This window comes from Myxine glutinosa, chromosome 6, assembly GCF_964187855.1.
Source record: "Myxine glutinosa chromosome 6, kmMyxGlut1.1, whole genome shotgun sequence".
NCBI lineage: Eukaryota > Metazoa > Chordata > Myxini > Myxiniformes > Myxinidae > Myxine > Myxine glutinosa.
Window position 1 is genome coordinate 184365147 of NC_136266.1, and position 14010 is coordinate 184379156.

The 14010-nt window shown below is 50.9% G+C and overlaps 1 protein-coding gene across 2 annotated transcripts in view; it reads left to right on the forward strand.

Moving 5' to 3' along the window:
- The window catches only part of LOC137429025 (guanine nucleotide-binding protein G(I)/G(S)/G(T) subunit beta-1), a 139085-nt gene that overhangs the window by 84872 nt on the left and 40203 nt on the right, over window positions 1–14010 (forward strand). The gene's annotated exons all lie outside the window — the stretch shown is intronic.

A 14010-nucleotide genomic window follows, 5' to 3' on the forward strand; every position in this document is an offset into this window, starting at 1 on the left:
CATTAACGTTTCATGGGGGTTTGTTGGGTGCGGCTCTGGGTGGAGTTGAATATGAGTCTTAAGCTGGCCACCCTGCTTCTGAAAATGCAGAGACGTAGGAGCCCGAAAATCATGAAAGGTTGTTGTTCAACGAGCTGCATTCCGTTGGAAATGAGACGTTATGGCAGTTTGAGTTGTGTGACCAATGCGCTGACCCGCAATCCTGTTACGTGCCGTTATTAGTACACCTGACTTGAATTGAACATGACACTTTGCTTTGGGCTGACACCACTGTATGTCGGCTTATCTTCTGTGGACACACCACATTTGCTGCTTTCTGCACATGTTTTTGTGCATGTGCAACATTTGCATTTGGCATGGTTTTGGATCTGTGCTTTATCAGGTCGTGGTTGAATGGGGAAATTATTTTTTGCTTGATTACACTCATTGTTTCTTTTTTATTATATCGTTTCTTTCATGCAGAGATTAAATTGTCTGCAATTAACAGACATATCAACGTTCCTTTTGTGCATAATTAATATTTATTAATACATACACTAACATTTCAATTGTACGCAATTAATAGATGTACTCACATTTCAACAGTACGTAATTAATAGACATTCTCACATTCCAATAGTACGTAATAGATGTACTCACATTTAATTAGTACATAATTAATAGATGTACTCACATTTCAACAGTACGTAATTAATCGACATTCTCACATTCCAATAGTACGTAATAGATGTACTCACATTTAAATAGTACATAATTAATAGATGTACTCACATTTCAACAGTACGTAATTAATCGACATTCTCACATTCCAAAAGAACATAATAGATGTACCCACATTTAAATAGTACATAATTAATAGATGTACTCACATTTCAATAGTACGTAATTAATCGACATTCTCACATTGCAATAGTACGTAATAGATGTACTCACATTTAAATAGTACATAATTAATAGATGTACTCACATTTCAACAGTACGTAATTAATCGACATTCTCACATTCCAAAAGAACACAATAGATGTACTCACATTTAAATAGTACATAATTAATAGATGTACTCACATTTCAATAGTACGTAATTAATCGACATTCTCACATTCCAATAGTACGTAATAGATGTACTCACATTTAAATAGTACATAATTAATAGATGTACTCACATTTCGACAGTACGTAATTAATCGACATTCTCACATTCAAATAGTACGTAATAGATGTACTCACATTTAATTAGTACATAATTAATAGATGTACTCACATTTCAACAGTACGTAATTAATCGACATTCTCACATTCCAAAAGAACACAATAGATGTACTCACATTTAAATAGTACATAATTAATAGATGTACTCACATTTCAATAGTACGTAATTAATCGACATTCTCACATTCCAATAGTACGTAATAGATGTACTCACATTTAATTAGTACATAATTAATAGATGTACTCACATTTCAACAGTACGTAATTAATCGACATTCTCACATTCCAAAAGAACACAATAGATGTACTCACATTTAAATAGTACATAATTAATAGATGTACTCACATTTCGACAGTACGTAATTAATCGACATTCTCACATTCCAATAGTACGTAATAGATGTACTCACATTTAATTAGTACATAATTAATAGATGTACTCACATTTCAACAGTACGTAATTAATAGACATTCTCACATTCCAATAGTACGTAATAGATGAACTCACATTTAAATAGTACATAATTAATAGATGTACTCACATTTCAACAGTACGTAATTAATCGACATTCTCACATTCCAATAGTACGTAATAGATGTACTCTCATTTAAATAGTACATAATTAATAGATGTACTCACATTTCAACAGTATGTAACTAATCGACATTCTCACATTCCATTAGTACGTAATAGATGTACTCACATTTAAATAGTACATAATTAATAGATGTACTCACATTTCAACAGTACGTAATTAATCGACATTCTCACATTCCAATAGTACGTAATAGATGTACTCACATTTAAATAGTACATAATTAATAGATGTACTCACATTTCAATAGCACGTAATAATTGTGTGCGTATCATTGAAGTACAAACAAGGCTGCAAATTTTACAGTGCATATAACAAACAATCCACATCCAAAAAATGTGCTTTTTTTTTCCACAAGAGAGATCATCGTCCCTGATGTTGAGATCGAAAAGTTTGAGGGAATGAACTTATTTGAAAGGTTTGTCAAGGGCGTATAGATGAGAGATTTCCCAGACGGTTCTTTCTGGGAGACAGAGTGAGAATAAGATTTGTCAGTGTTGAAAGACATATCCAAAATGTTTGTACAGTTCTTGTTTCTATCAAGGTTTTCAGAGAGGGAAGAAACTGCTCCTTACCTGTCTGAAGGGTGAGGGATGTTATGACGTGGCATAGAATAATCAGTGAAAAAAGAGGGGTTTGTGACAATCAGAAAGATCGTTGATGGAGATGAGAGGAGAGGAGCGAATCCCATTGAATGTGACGGACTGACTACGAGAGTAGACGAAGATAGTAAGACAGAATGCTGACTTGGAGGCCGTAGGCCGAGATTTTGGAGAGCAAAGCTCAGTGCTAAACTGAGCCAAATGGTTGACATATGTCGAGGGAGATGCCTTTGATCTCTTGGCTGAGATTCAGAGAATTTATATTCATTTTGAATGTTTGGTGTACTTTACTTTGCACGATCCTCATATGTAATCAACATTATTGTGATGGCACACCTGAATTTGAAATTAAACCTGCCAAGATGCAAGTACATATTTTTTCCGATATTCCAAAGAAGCATGTTCTCGATACAGGTGTGTCCCAAGTAATGAACGCTTTTATCATCAAGATTCCATGAAGGAAATAAATTATTGGCATTCAATGTGGAACGGCTATTGGGTGCTATATGTTTGGAACATTTCTATCACATTGGGCCTTCCCAAGTCGACTGTGGACAATGTTATTAGGAGACTAGTATAAAAGCCCGTCAAGAATGACAGGTTGGAACATTTTATTCAACGGTGCAGCCTCGTGAGCGCACCGAAGTCTGAAGCCTCGGCCTAGTGTCGGGTGTGCTTGTATCTTTTTATTTATTAGATTTATTATCCGATGCTCGCCCTTCCTCTTCATTAACGGTATGGACCTCAAACATCCGGGGCATTCGCTCAAACTTGTCTGATCTCTCCATACAGGTTGCTTCTGACAAACCAGACGTGATCTGCTTAACAGAAACTTTCCTCCTTCATGATGTCTCTGATTCCTTGGTATCTCTCCCGGGTTACTCCCTCCTCCGGTATGATAGACCTGAGCCTCGTCCTGGAGGTGGGGTTGCTATCTTTATAAAAAACTCTCTTCCTCACTCGCCCTGCACTGCCCTCTCTCCACCTCACCCCCAGGAATACCTTTGGCTACGGCTTCCCCTTTGCTCCCACCTTTTGTTCATATGTGTGTTGTACCGTCCACCAAACAGTGATGACTCCATCTACATTTCGCTGTCTGATAATATGGACCAACTTCTATCTACCCATCCCAACTCTCTCTTCCTCATATGTGGTGATTTCAATTGTCACCATGCCAGTTGGCTGGGTGTGGGTACCTCTCTCACCAGCCATGGCTCTTCAGCAAAGGACTTCTGCGACTCACTGGGACTGACACAATCTGTCAATTTCCTGACCCGGATCTCAGTCAACGGAGCATCTTCTCTTCTGGACTTGGTTATGACTAACTTCCCTGAAAATGTCCGCTGCTCTTCTTCTGCTCCAATCGGCTCATCTGATCATGTGGTTGTTAAAGTTGACATCTCTCTGACCATTCTCAGAGAGCCTCCTCAGCGTCGACGAGTCTGGCATTTCACTCAGGCCAACTGGCACGATCTTCAAGCAGCCATCAATCATCTGGACTGGTCTCCTGTCTCTACTGCCTCTGACATCAACTCATCCTGGGAATTCTTCCAAAGTAAATTGCTCTCTCTCATGCACAGATTTATCCCATCTCGTCTTCAGTTGTCATACCCTTCCTCCCTTCCATGGTACACGGAATATTGTGGTGAGGCTGTTTCCCAGAAACAACTTGCTTTCATCTCCTGGAAAGCAAATGCAATGGAAGGAAATCTCATTTCCTTTCACAAAGCCCGAAACAAGTGTGTGTCCACCCTCAGGAGAGCCAGGAAACAATATCTCTCCGTTCTCAAGACCAAACTCTCTTATCTGTCTCCCTCTTCCAAATCCTGGGGGCGTCTGGTCAAATCTGTTTCTGGTGTTTGTTCCCCCTCCATCCCCTCCCTCACTTCAAACGGCTACACGGCTGACTCCGCACGTGAAAAAGCTGAATGCCTCAACTCTGTGTTTGCCTCTAAATCTTGTGTCCCAAACCCATCCCTCTCGGTACCCACCGTACCCAGCTGCTCCTGGACTCTGTGTCCTTTCCTCCTGACAAGGTGGAAAAGTTTCTGTCAACCCTCGACTCTGATTCTGCAACTGGACCTGACGGCATCAGCCCACGGGTCCTAAAATCCTGTTCTTCCGCTCTTTCACTCCCTCTCTCTGTTCTCTTCACCCTCTCCTTTGCTCAAGGTCATCTGCCATCTGCTTGGAAATCAGCCAACATCACCGCTTTGCACAGAAAAGGTGCAAAAACAGATCCTAGCAACTACAGACCAATCAGCCTTCTCCCAATTATCAGCAAAGTCATGGAACCAAAAATTGCTTCGGATATGAAATCTTTCCTCTTCTCCAATGGCTTGATCTCTGATCATCAATTTGGTTTCAGACCTGGTCACTCTACTCTGGACATGCTGCTTCTGCTTTCTCAACAATGGATGAAGGTCCTCAATGCCAAACAGGAAATTAGAGCTGTCTCCCTTGAATTAGAGCCCTGGTGTTGGGCTAGCGGCTAGGGTGCCAGCTTAGGATTCCAAGGATCCTGGGTTTGAATCCCGGTCGATCGCTGAATTAACGCCAGGGGGGTTGACTCAGCCTGTCATCCTTCCGAGGTCGGCTATTTGAGTACCAGTTCACTGGTAATTCCCTGCTTGTCGTAAAAAGGCGACAAAAAGGGTTGGCGTCAGGAAGGGCATCCGGCCGTAAAACATTGCTTCAAAAAGGGGACCAAAAAACAACAACAACCACGGTCCCCGAAAAGGCCAACCCCCGCTTTGCGGGGAAAAATGGCCTCTAAACGGTGGTTTTTTCCCTTGACATATCATGTGCCTTCGATACGGTCTGGTACCCCGCTCTGCTCACCAAACTCTCCTCCATTGGTATCCATGGAAATCTCCACGCATGGCTGGCGGACGTCCTCTCTAGTCATAGTCAACGTGTGGCCCTGAATGGGTTTCTCTCATCTCCTCTTCCTGTTCAGGCTGGAGTTCCCCAAGGCAGTGTTCTGGGTCCTGTGCTTTTTCTGGTCTTCATCAATGATCTCTCTCTTGACGATCATCAATCGTTGAGAGAGAGGAAGACAAATGATGAATTGCGAAAGATGATGGGAATAGAGCCTGTGATTGATGCTGTGAAGAGGAACAGGTTGAGATGGTTTGGTCATGTGTTGAGGAAGGATGAAAGTGACTGGTTGAGAAGAGTGATGGAAATGAATGTAGAAGGAAGTAGAAGACGGGGAAGACCGAGAAAGACTTGGCTAAAGATGGTGGAAGAAGAAATGCGGGCAGGGGGGTTAACAAGGAGAGATGCAGAAAATAGGGCAAAATGGAGAAGATTGTCATGGGGACCGCAAGGCTAACCCCCGCTCTAGCAGGGAAAATGGCCTTTAAAATGCATGTTGTTGTTGTTGTATCAATGATCTCTCTGACTCTCTTGAAAATCCTCTCTATCACTTTGCTGATGACTCAACTCTCTGTCGCTCCATTCCTCATCCCTCAGATCGGCAGTCTGCACCCTCCTCACTCTCTGCAGACCTGGACAAAATCACAGACTGGGCAAACAAGTGGAACATGTCTTTCAATCCTGATAAATCTCACACTCTTACGATGTCTCTCCGAAATGACCGACTGGACAACCCTCCCATCCACTTTCTGAATAATCCTCTCCAAGAAGTTCTGTCACTCAAGCTTTTGGGTCTCACTATCTGCCATGATCTTTCCTGGGAAAACCACATTTCAAATCTGGCCTCCAAAGCCAGTCGCCGACTGGGCATCCTCCGTCGTGCGAAGTCCTTCCTTGGCACACTTGAGCTCCTCACCACATACAAGGCTTTCATCCGCAGCTCAATGGAATACTGCTCTCCCCTCTGGGCTGGTGTTCCTGCCTCACACCTAGCTCGTCTTCACGCTGTTGAAACCAAAGCGTTCAGAATCATTGGAATCTCCCGCGATGAAGCTAACTCCAAGGGCCTTTCACTCACTCACCGCAGGCAGGTTGGTGGTCTTTCCGTCTGCTACCGACTCCTCTCTGGCCTTGCCCCCCCCCAGCTCTCTCTGGGCTCTGTCCCCCAAATATTCGTACAGGTCGCACAATATCTGCCTGCAACCCTCTTATGGTTAAACTGCCAAAATCAAGACTCTCTGCGCACCTTCACTCCTTCATTCCTCTTTTCTCCCGCCTCTGGAACAAACTCCCTCACTCTCTTCAATCCCACTCCACCCTCCAGGTCTTTAAAACAGCTGTTCACCACCATCTCTTATCTTCCCATATCGAAAACCTTGATCTTTTCTACCCCCGCTAATTTCACCCCAAATCCACTTTTTTGAAATACCAACTTCTGTCCTGGAAGTCCTTGGTGTCCTTGTGTTTTATACTTCTCCCCCCCCCCCCCCTTCCCACGCCTCCTCCCCCCAAGCCCACTCCCTCCCACACATCTCCCTGCTCTCAAATGTTGTGTTGTGTCTGTGTGCTTCCCCTTCTCTCCCCATCTTGTCTTCCACTCCCTCTTTTTATATATTTTGTTTGTCTGGTTGATTTGTTTGTGAAATAAATGTTAGCTCTTTCACGAGCCTCGATTCAGTATACAAAAAAAAAAGAAAAAGATGTCCTACAGATGTAAATGAACACTCCTTTTACTCTGCGCATGTTGCACATCACGTGGAGTGAATTTCACCTCCCTGCACCTTGTATTTATTTTGATTTAAAAAAAAAACGCTTCTGTACACCGCCCTTGTGGCTCAATTTGCAAGCCACCTTCTACAATTCCAATAGAGGAGGCATAATTATTATTTAATGGAAGATGTTTTTCGAGTTTATTTTATCGTCAAAATATAGACCGTAGTGAACACACATTCGTGTTCAATGATTGGCTTTTAAAACCCGACTCAAATCGTCCTTATGAAGGGGGACAGACATCTGTACAAAGAAACAGACATTGTGTTTTATATGGTAGTAAAGCGCGGCGTTACGCGCGCTGCTTGCGAGCAAGGAGGAAGCGGACAAGCGGTAACTTATAAGCGTCTTTATTTCAGGAGCTCACTGTAACACTGGCGCGCTCCGGGCTGCGCGCCCGGTGTATATCATGAGGCCACGCCTACCCCTCGGGCGTGGCCACCGCCCACTTGGTGCGCGGAATGATGTCACCACGCCAGTGGGCTTTTGTGTCCGCCACACGTGCCCCCCCAGAATTCCCGCGCACCTGGAGGGCCAGTTTGCGGGGCAGACGAATGACCCGGCCGAAGCGCCCCCTGGCGATCGGCGGCGTCCGGGGTGCAGGGATGCCAGGTGGGATGCTGCTGGCTGCCCCTGGGATGGGTGCAGGACCGGGGGGCGGCGTGGCGGCGGGGCTGGGCGGTGCCGGGGGTCCGCCCGCAGGGGGGCGGCCCCGACGTGGGGGTCGGGGCACTGGCGGTGGATGGTCCACGTCGAGGTGGGCCGGCTTGAGGCGGTCTACCGAAACGCGTTCAGGAGTACCGCCGATGTCCAGGGTGAAGTGCTTCGCCCCGGTCTCCAGCACGCGGAAAGGCCCGTCGTATGGGAGCCGCAGTGGTGTCCGGTGGGCATCGTGGCGGACGAAGACGTACTCCGCCGTGCGAAGCTCCGGGGCGACGTGCGTCGGTGGGTGCCCGTGGCATGCCGTTGGCACCGGGGCGAACCTCTGGGCGGTCTCTTGCAGAGCGGAGCGCTGCTGTGCCGCGGCCCATGGTGCCGTGGAGTTGGGGAGGAACTCGCCCGGCACCCGCAGCGGTTGCCCGAAGACCAACTCCGCCGCGGATGCGCGCAGGTCCTCCTTGGGCGCCGTCCGGAGGCCCAGCAGGACCCAGGGGAGCCTGTCGACCCAGCCGCCGTCGTGGAGGGTGGCCCGGAGCGCGGCCTTCAATGAGCGGTGAAATCGCTCACACAGGCCATTAGCCTGGGGGTGGTAGGCCGTGGTTCGGTGCAGCCGGACCCCGAGCCCCTGCGCGACCGCCCCCCAGAGCTCCGAGGTGAACTGGGGGCCGCGGTCGGACGAGATGTCTGAGGGGGCGCCGAACCGGGCGACCCAGGTGGCAATGAAAGCCTGCGCGACATCGGCCGCCGTTGTCGACGCCAAGGGCACGGCCTCCGGCCACCGGGTGGTGCGGTCCACCATGGTGAGGACGTAGGTGAAACCCCGCGAGGGGGGCAGAGGTCCCACCAAGTCCACGTGGACGTGGTCAAACCGGCGTTCCGGCACCGTGAACGGGGCCAACGGGGCCTGGGTGTGCCGGTGCACCTTGGCGCGCTGGCACGCGAGGCACGTCCTGGCCCAGCCGCGGACGGCCTTCCGGAGGCCATGCCAGACGAACTTGTCGGCGATCAGCCTTTGGGAGGCCCTCGCGCCCGGGTGGGACAGGCCGTGGATGGCGTCAAACACCTGGCGCTGCCAGCCCGCGGGCATGATGGGGCGAGGACGCCCGAGGGAGACGTCGCACAAGAGGGCCGCGCCCGCGCCGTCGAACGCCACCTCGGTGACGCGGAGGCCCGTGACGGCGGTCCGCAAGGCCTGGACATCGGGGTCAGCGGCCTGGTCCGCTGCCATCCGGGCATAGTCGATGCCGAGGTGGACTGCGTGGGCGACGGCCCCGGAAAGGCAATCCGCCACCGGGTTGTCCTTCCCCGCGACGTGCTGGATGTCCGTCGTGTACTCGGACACGGCCGAGAGGTGACGCTGCTGCCGGGCCGACCACGGCTCGGTGACCTTGCCCATCGCGAAGATCAGCGGCTTGTGGTCGACGAAGGCAGTGAACGCACGGCCCTCGAGCAGATGGCGGAAGTGCCTGACCGCCAAGTGAAGCCCGAGCAACTCGCGGTCGAAGGTACTGTAACGGCGTTCGGGCGGGCAAAGCTGCCGGCTAAAGAACGCCAGCGGTTGCCAAGCTCCATGCACCCATTGCTCGTGCACCGCGCCCACCGCGTAGTCCGAGGCATCGGTGGTGAGGGCGATCGGTGCATCGGTTGCCGGGTGCGCGAGCATGGTGGCGTTAGCCAAGGCGAGCTTCGCGCCCGTGAACGCCTTGTCCATCTGCTCGGTCCAGGTAACGTCGCCTTTGCCCGGCTTACCTCGGAGAGCTTCGTGCAGGGGGCGCAGGAGCTGGGCGATACGGTGCAGGAACCGATGGTAAAAGTTCACCATGCCCAGGAACTCCTGCAGCCCTCTGATCGTGCGGGGGCGCGGAAACCCCTTCACCGCCTCCACCTTGGCCGGCAGGGGGACGGCTCCGTGCCTGGTGACACGGTGCCCCAGAAAATCGATTATGGCGGCGCCGAACCGGCACTTTGCGGGGTTCACAATCAGGCCATGCTGGCCCAGGCGTTCGAAGAGCGTGCGGAGGTGGCGTAGGTGCTCTTCGCGGGACGCACTGGTGACGAGGATATCGTCCAGGTAGACGTAGACAAAATCCAAGTCACGCAGGACGCTGTCCATCAGTCGCTGGAACGCCTGAGCCGCATTCTTCAGACCGAAGGGCATGCGCAGGAACTCGAAGAGTCCGAATGGCGTGATGACCGCCGTCTTCGGGACGTCCTCCGGCCTGACGGGGACCTGATGGTAGCCGCGTATGAGGTCCACCTTCGAGAAGAAGGACATGCCCGCCAAACGGGCGGAAAAGTCCTGAATGTGGGGGACGGGGTAGCGGTCGGGAGTCGTGGCGTCATTGAGACGGCGATAGTCCCCGCACGGTCGCCATCCCCTGCCGGGCTTCGGCACGATGTGCAGCGGCGACGCCCAAGCGCTCTCTGAGCGCCGAACGATGCCGAGTCGCTCCAGGGTAGCGAACCCCGCTTTTGCCACCGCCAGCTTCGTCGGCTCGAGGCGGCGTGCCCGGACGTAGACCGGTGGCCCGACGGTGGGGATGTGATGGGCCACCCCGTCCTTGACGGCCCCCGCCGAGAAGGTGGGCCGCGTGAGGGCCGGGAAGCCGGCGAGGAGGCGGGTGAATGCGTCCGCTGCCGGAAGCGTACAGAGCAACGTGGCCGGAACCGAACCGTTCGGCAAGCCGCTTGGCAAGCCGCTCGTTGAGCTGGGCAACGCACAAGCGAGCGAGCTGAACGTCTCGGCCTGGACAAGACGTCTGCGCTTGACGTCGACCAGGAGCCCATTAGCGCACAGGAAGTCCGTGCCAAGCAGTGCCATGGGCACGTCGGCGGTGACGAACGTCCATCGGAAAACCTGCCCTCCGAACCGCAGAGAGAGGCAGCGTTTTCCGTACGTATGGATGGGCGTCCCGTTCGCGGCAAGCAGCGCGGGGCCCCCACCCGCGGCGTGCTTGTCTGACGTGCCGGCGGGAACGACACTCACCTGCGCTCCCGTGTCGCACAGGTAACGGCGCCCAGAGAAGGTGTCCGTTATGAACAGCAGGCTGCTCGAACGGCTGGCACTCATCGCCACTATTGAGCGCCGGCCCAGGCATTTCCCGACCTGTTGAAGGAGCATGGCGGATGACACTGCCGAGCTTCGTGGCCGAACTTGGCGTGGAACCAGCACCAGGTGGTGGAGCTGGAGGAGCGCGGCTGGCTCCGCCAGGCCGGTGGAGTTGGCGGGTTTCCCCGCGGTGGCGGTTTTCGCCGCGGCGGTGGGCGGGGCGTGGCGGCGGTCACGAGGTGCGTATCAGCATGCTGCGTATGCTGTATAAGCTGATGCTGTGGATCAGCAGCATCAGCAGCAGCATCAGCAGCATCAGCCACGAGGGCCGTGACGGCCACGCCGACTCTCGCCCGCGTGTCCGAAGCGGCGAAGTACTTGTCCGCCTCGGCTGCCAATGCTCGGGGTTCCGTTAGCCCGGTCCCGGCCAACGCGAGGCGAACCTGCGCTGGAAGTTGGCGACGGAAAAGCGCCCGGAATAGAGAACCGGGGGCTTCGTCGCCCAACAGTGACAGCATATGGTCCATTCGGACCGACGGGCGTGTGTCACCGAGCTCGGGGAGATCCAGGAGGCGGTCGGCCCGTGCGTCGTCCGTGAGGCCGAACGTGGCTAGGAGTAGCCGCTTGAGTGCCTCGTACTTGTGGCCGTCCGGTGGGTGGCGAAGGACGGACACAACTCGAGCGGCCGTGCCGGGCCCGAGGGAGGCGACGACGTGGCAATAGCGCGTGTCATCGCCGGTGAGGCGCCGAAGCTGAAATTGGGCTTCGGCCTGGACGAACCAGACTTCGGCCTGAGCCTCCCAAAATTCGGGAAGTTTGATGAAGTTGGCCATGGCAATGGCGTCGCGTGTGGAAGGATCGCTCCGGCAGATCCAACGTCAAGGGGGTCACCAGTAAAGCGCGGCGTTACGCGCGCTGCTTGCGAGCAAGGAGGAAGCGGACAAGCGGTAACTTATAAGCGTCTTTATTTCAGGAGCTCACTGTAACACTGGCGCGCTCCGGGCTGCGCGCCCGGTGTATATCATGAGGCCACGCCTACCCCTCGGGCGTGGCCACCGCCCACTTGGTGCGCGGAATGATGTCACCACGCCAGTGGGCTTTTGTGTCCGCCACAGTAGATGTTTAAAATAGTAGAAGACAAAACTTGCACGGCAGGCGGTAGAGCGAATACCTCCATCAGGCTGAACAGTTTACAGTTTGCATCCCATTGATAGGCCAGACCTGGAGCCGGACATGAACCAAAATCTAATTGTTTCGTCTGAATCCGTCCACAAAGTTCTGAAATATCATCCTAAATATCGTTTTTGGCCCTATCTCTCAATGGTGTAGAATCACTTAACAAATTCTCATATCAGGATCCGAATCTTCGCCAAAATCTAATAATTTCGTCCTTTTCACACACCCAACTTGTACACCAAATGTCGTCTGAATCCGTCCACAACTTTTTGAGATATCCTCACAGACAAACAGACAGACAGAGGTGAAAACATAACCTCTGTCCACATTTGGTGGCAGAGGTAATTATTGACAACTAGCAGAAGTACCCGGCATTGCCGGGCGGGGGAGGGGAGGGGAGGGTAAGGGGAGGGGAACGGGGGGGGGGGAGCGAGCCCCTTGGCAAAGCGAGCGATTTTTTTTTTCATAGCGTCATAGAGATTTTTTTTTTCATAGCGTCATAGCGTTCATAGCGTTTCATAGCTTCATAGCGTCATAGCGATTTTTTTTTTCATAGCGTCATAGCGTCATAGCGTTTCATAGCGTTTCATAGCGTCATAGCGATTTTTTTTTTCATAGCGTCATAGCGTCATAGCGTTATAGCGTCATCACGTGATCGCTCTGAGCGAATCATCGCCCACCTGCGCTGATTCCGTTGATTCCGTGCGCTGAAATGCGCTGAGGTAAATATGAATAAAAAATATGGATCGTCAAATATTTGGAGTTCGGCCATGTTCGTCCCAGGCTCAATGGCCATGTCTATGTCAAATATCAAGCACGTAAGCCTCTCCGTTTAGGAGTCTGTCGGTAACATTACACACACACACACACACACACACACACACACACACACACACACACACACACACACACACACACACACACAAACTGTGTTTTATATATATAGATTAAGACCAGAAAACCTTAAAACATGTAATGATGTGATTTTATTTTTTCTTTCCAGGAGTGAGGCTCATGCAACAGCAAGATAGAATTGACAGTGCGATAAACATCAAGGGAATGAATGAATGAATGAACAGAGAAAGAGGGAGGGGAGGAAACACAGAACCTAGCAAGATGGTTGAGTTGAGAAAGGTTATCTATCTAAATATCGATCTATCTATCCTCTTTGGGCCAAGTGGCCCGGAAGGCTGCTGAAAAGGTTAATGGGGTAAATAAAGATCACGTGTCAGAATTGGGGATGATATGAGGTGGCGGTGCATTGCTTGCGTGAAGCCCTGCAGGGGAGAGTGTGACAGAACAACCTCTGGAAAGTGGTTCCATAGATGGGAGAAGTGAGGAATAAAGGACTTGAGATGTGCAGTGAGCCTGGATTTTGAAAGTTTAACCAGTCGGGGGTTACTGGAAGAATGCATGCCTCCTGGAGTTGCTGTGGAGGGTCAGAGGACTTTTTTTTTTTTTTTTTTTCTTTTTTTTTTTGTGTATACAAGATCGAGGCTCGTGAAAGAGCGAACATTAATCACACAGAAAGACAAACCGACACATAAAACATATAACATAGGGAGCGTAGACAAGATGGGGAGAGAGGGGGAAGGACACAAACACAACATTTGAGAGCAGGGACCGAGAGACATGGAGACATCGAGAGATCTGAGAGAGGGCGAGGGCTTTGGGGGGGGCGGGCGTGGGAAGGGGGCGGTGGGAGAGGTATAAAACATATGGACACTGCCAGGACTTCCAGGAAAGAAGTTGGAATTTCAAACAAGGTGGATCTGGGGTGAATTAGCGGGGGTAGAAAAGATCAAGGTTTTGGATGGGGGAAGATAAGAGATGGTGGTGAACAGCTGTTTTAAAGACCTGGAGGGAGGAGTGGGATTGAAGGGAGTGAGGGAGTTTGTTCCAGAGGCGGGAGAAAAGAGGAATGAAAGAGTGAAGGTGAGCAGAGAGCCGAGATTTCGGCAGTTTAACCATCAGAGAGTTGCTGGCAGATCTTGTGCGACCTGTAGGAATATTTGGGGGACAGAGCACAGAGAGAGCTGGGGGTGCAAGGCCGGAGAGGAGTCGGTAG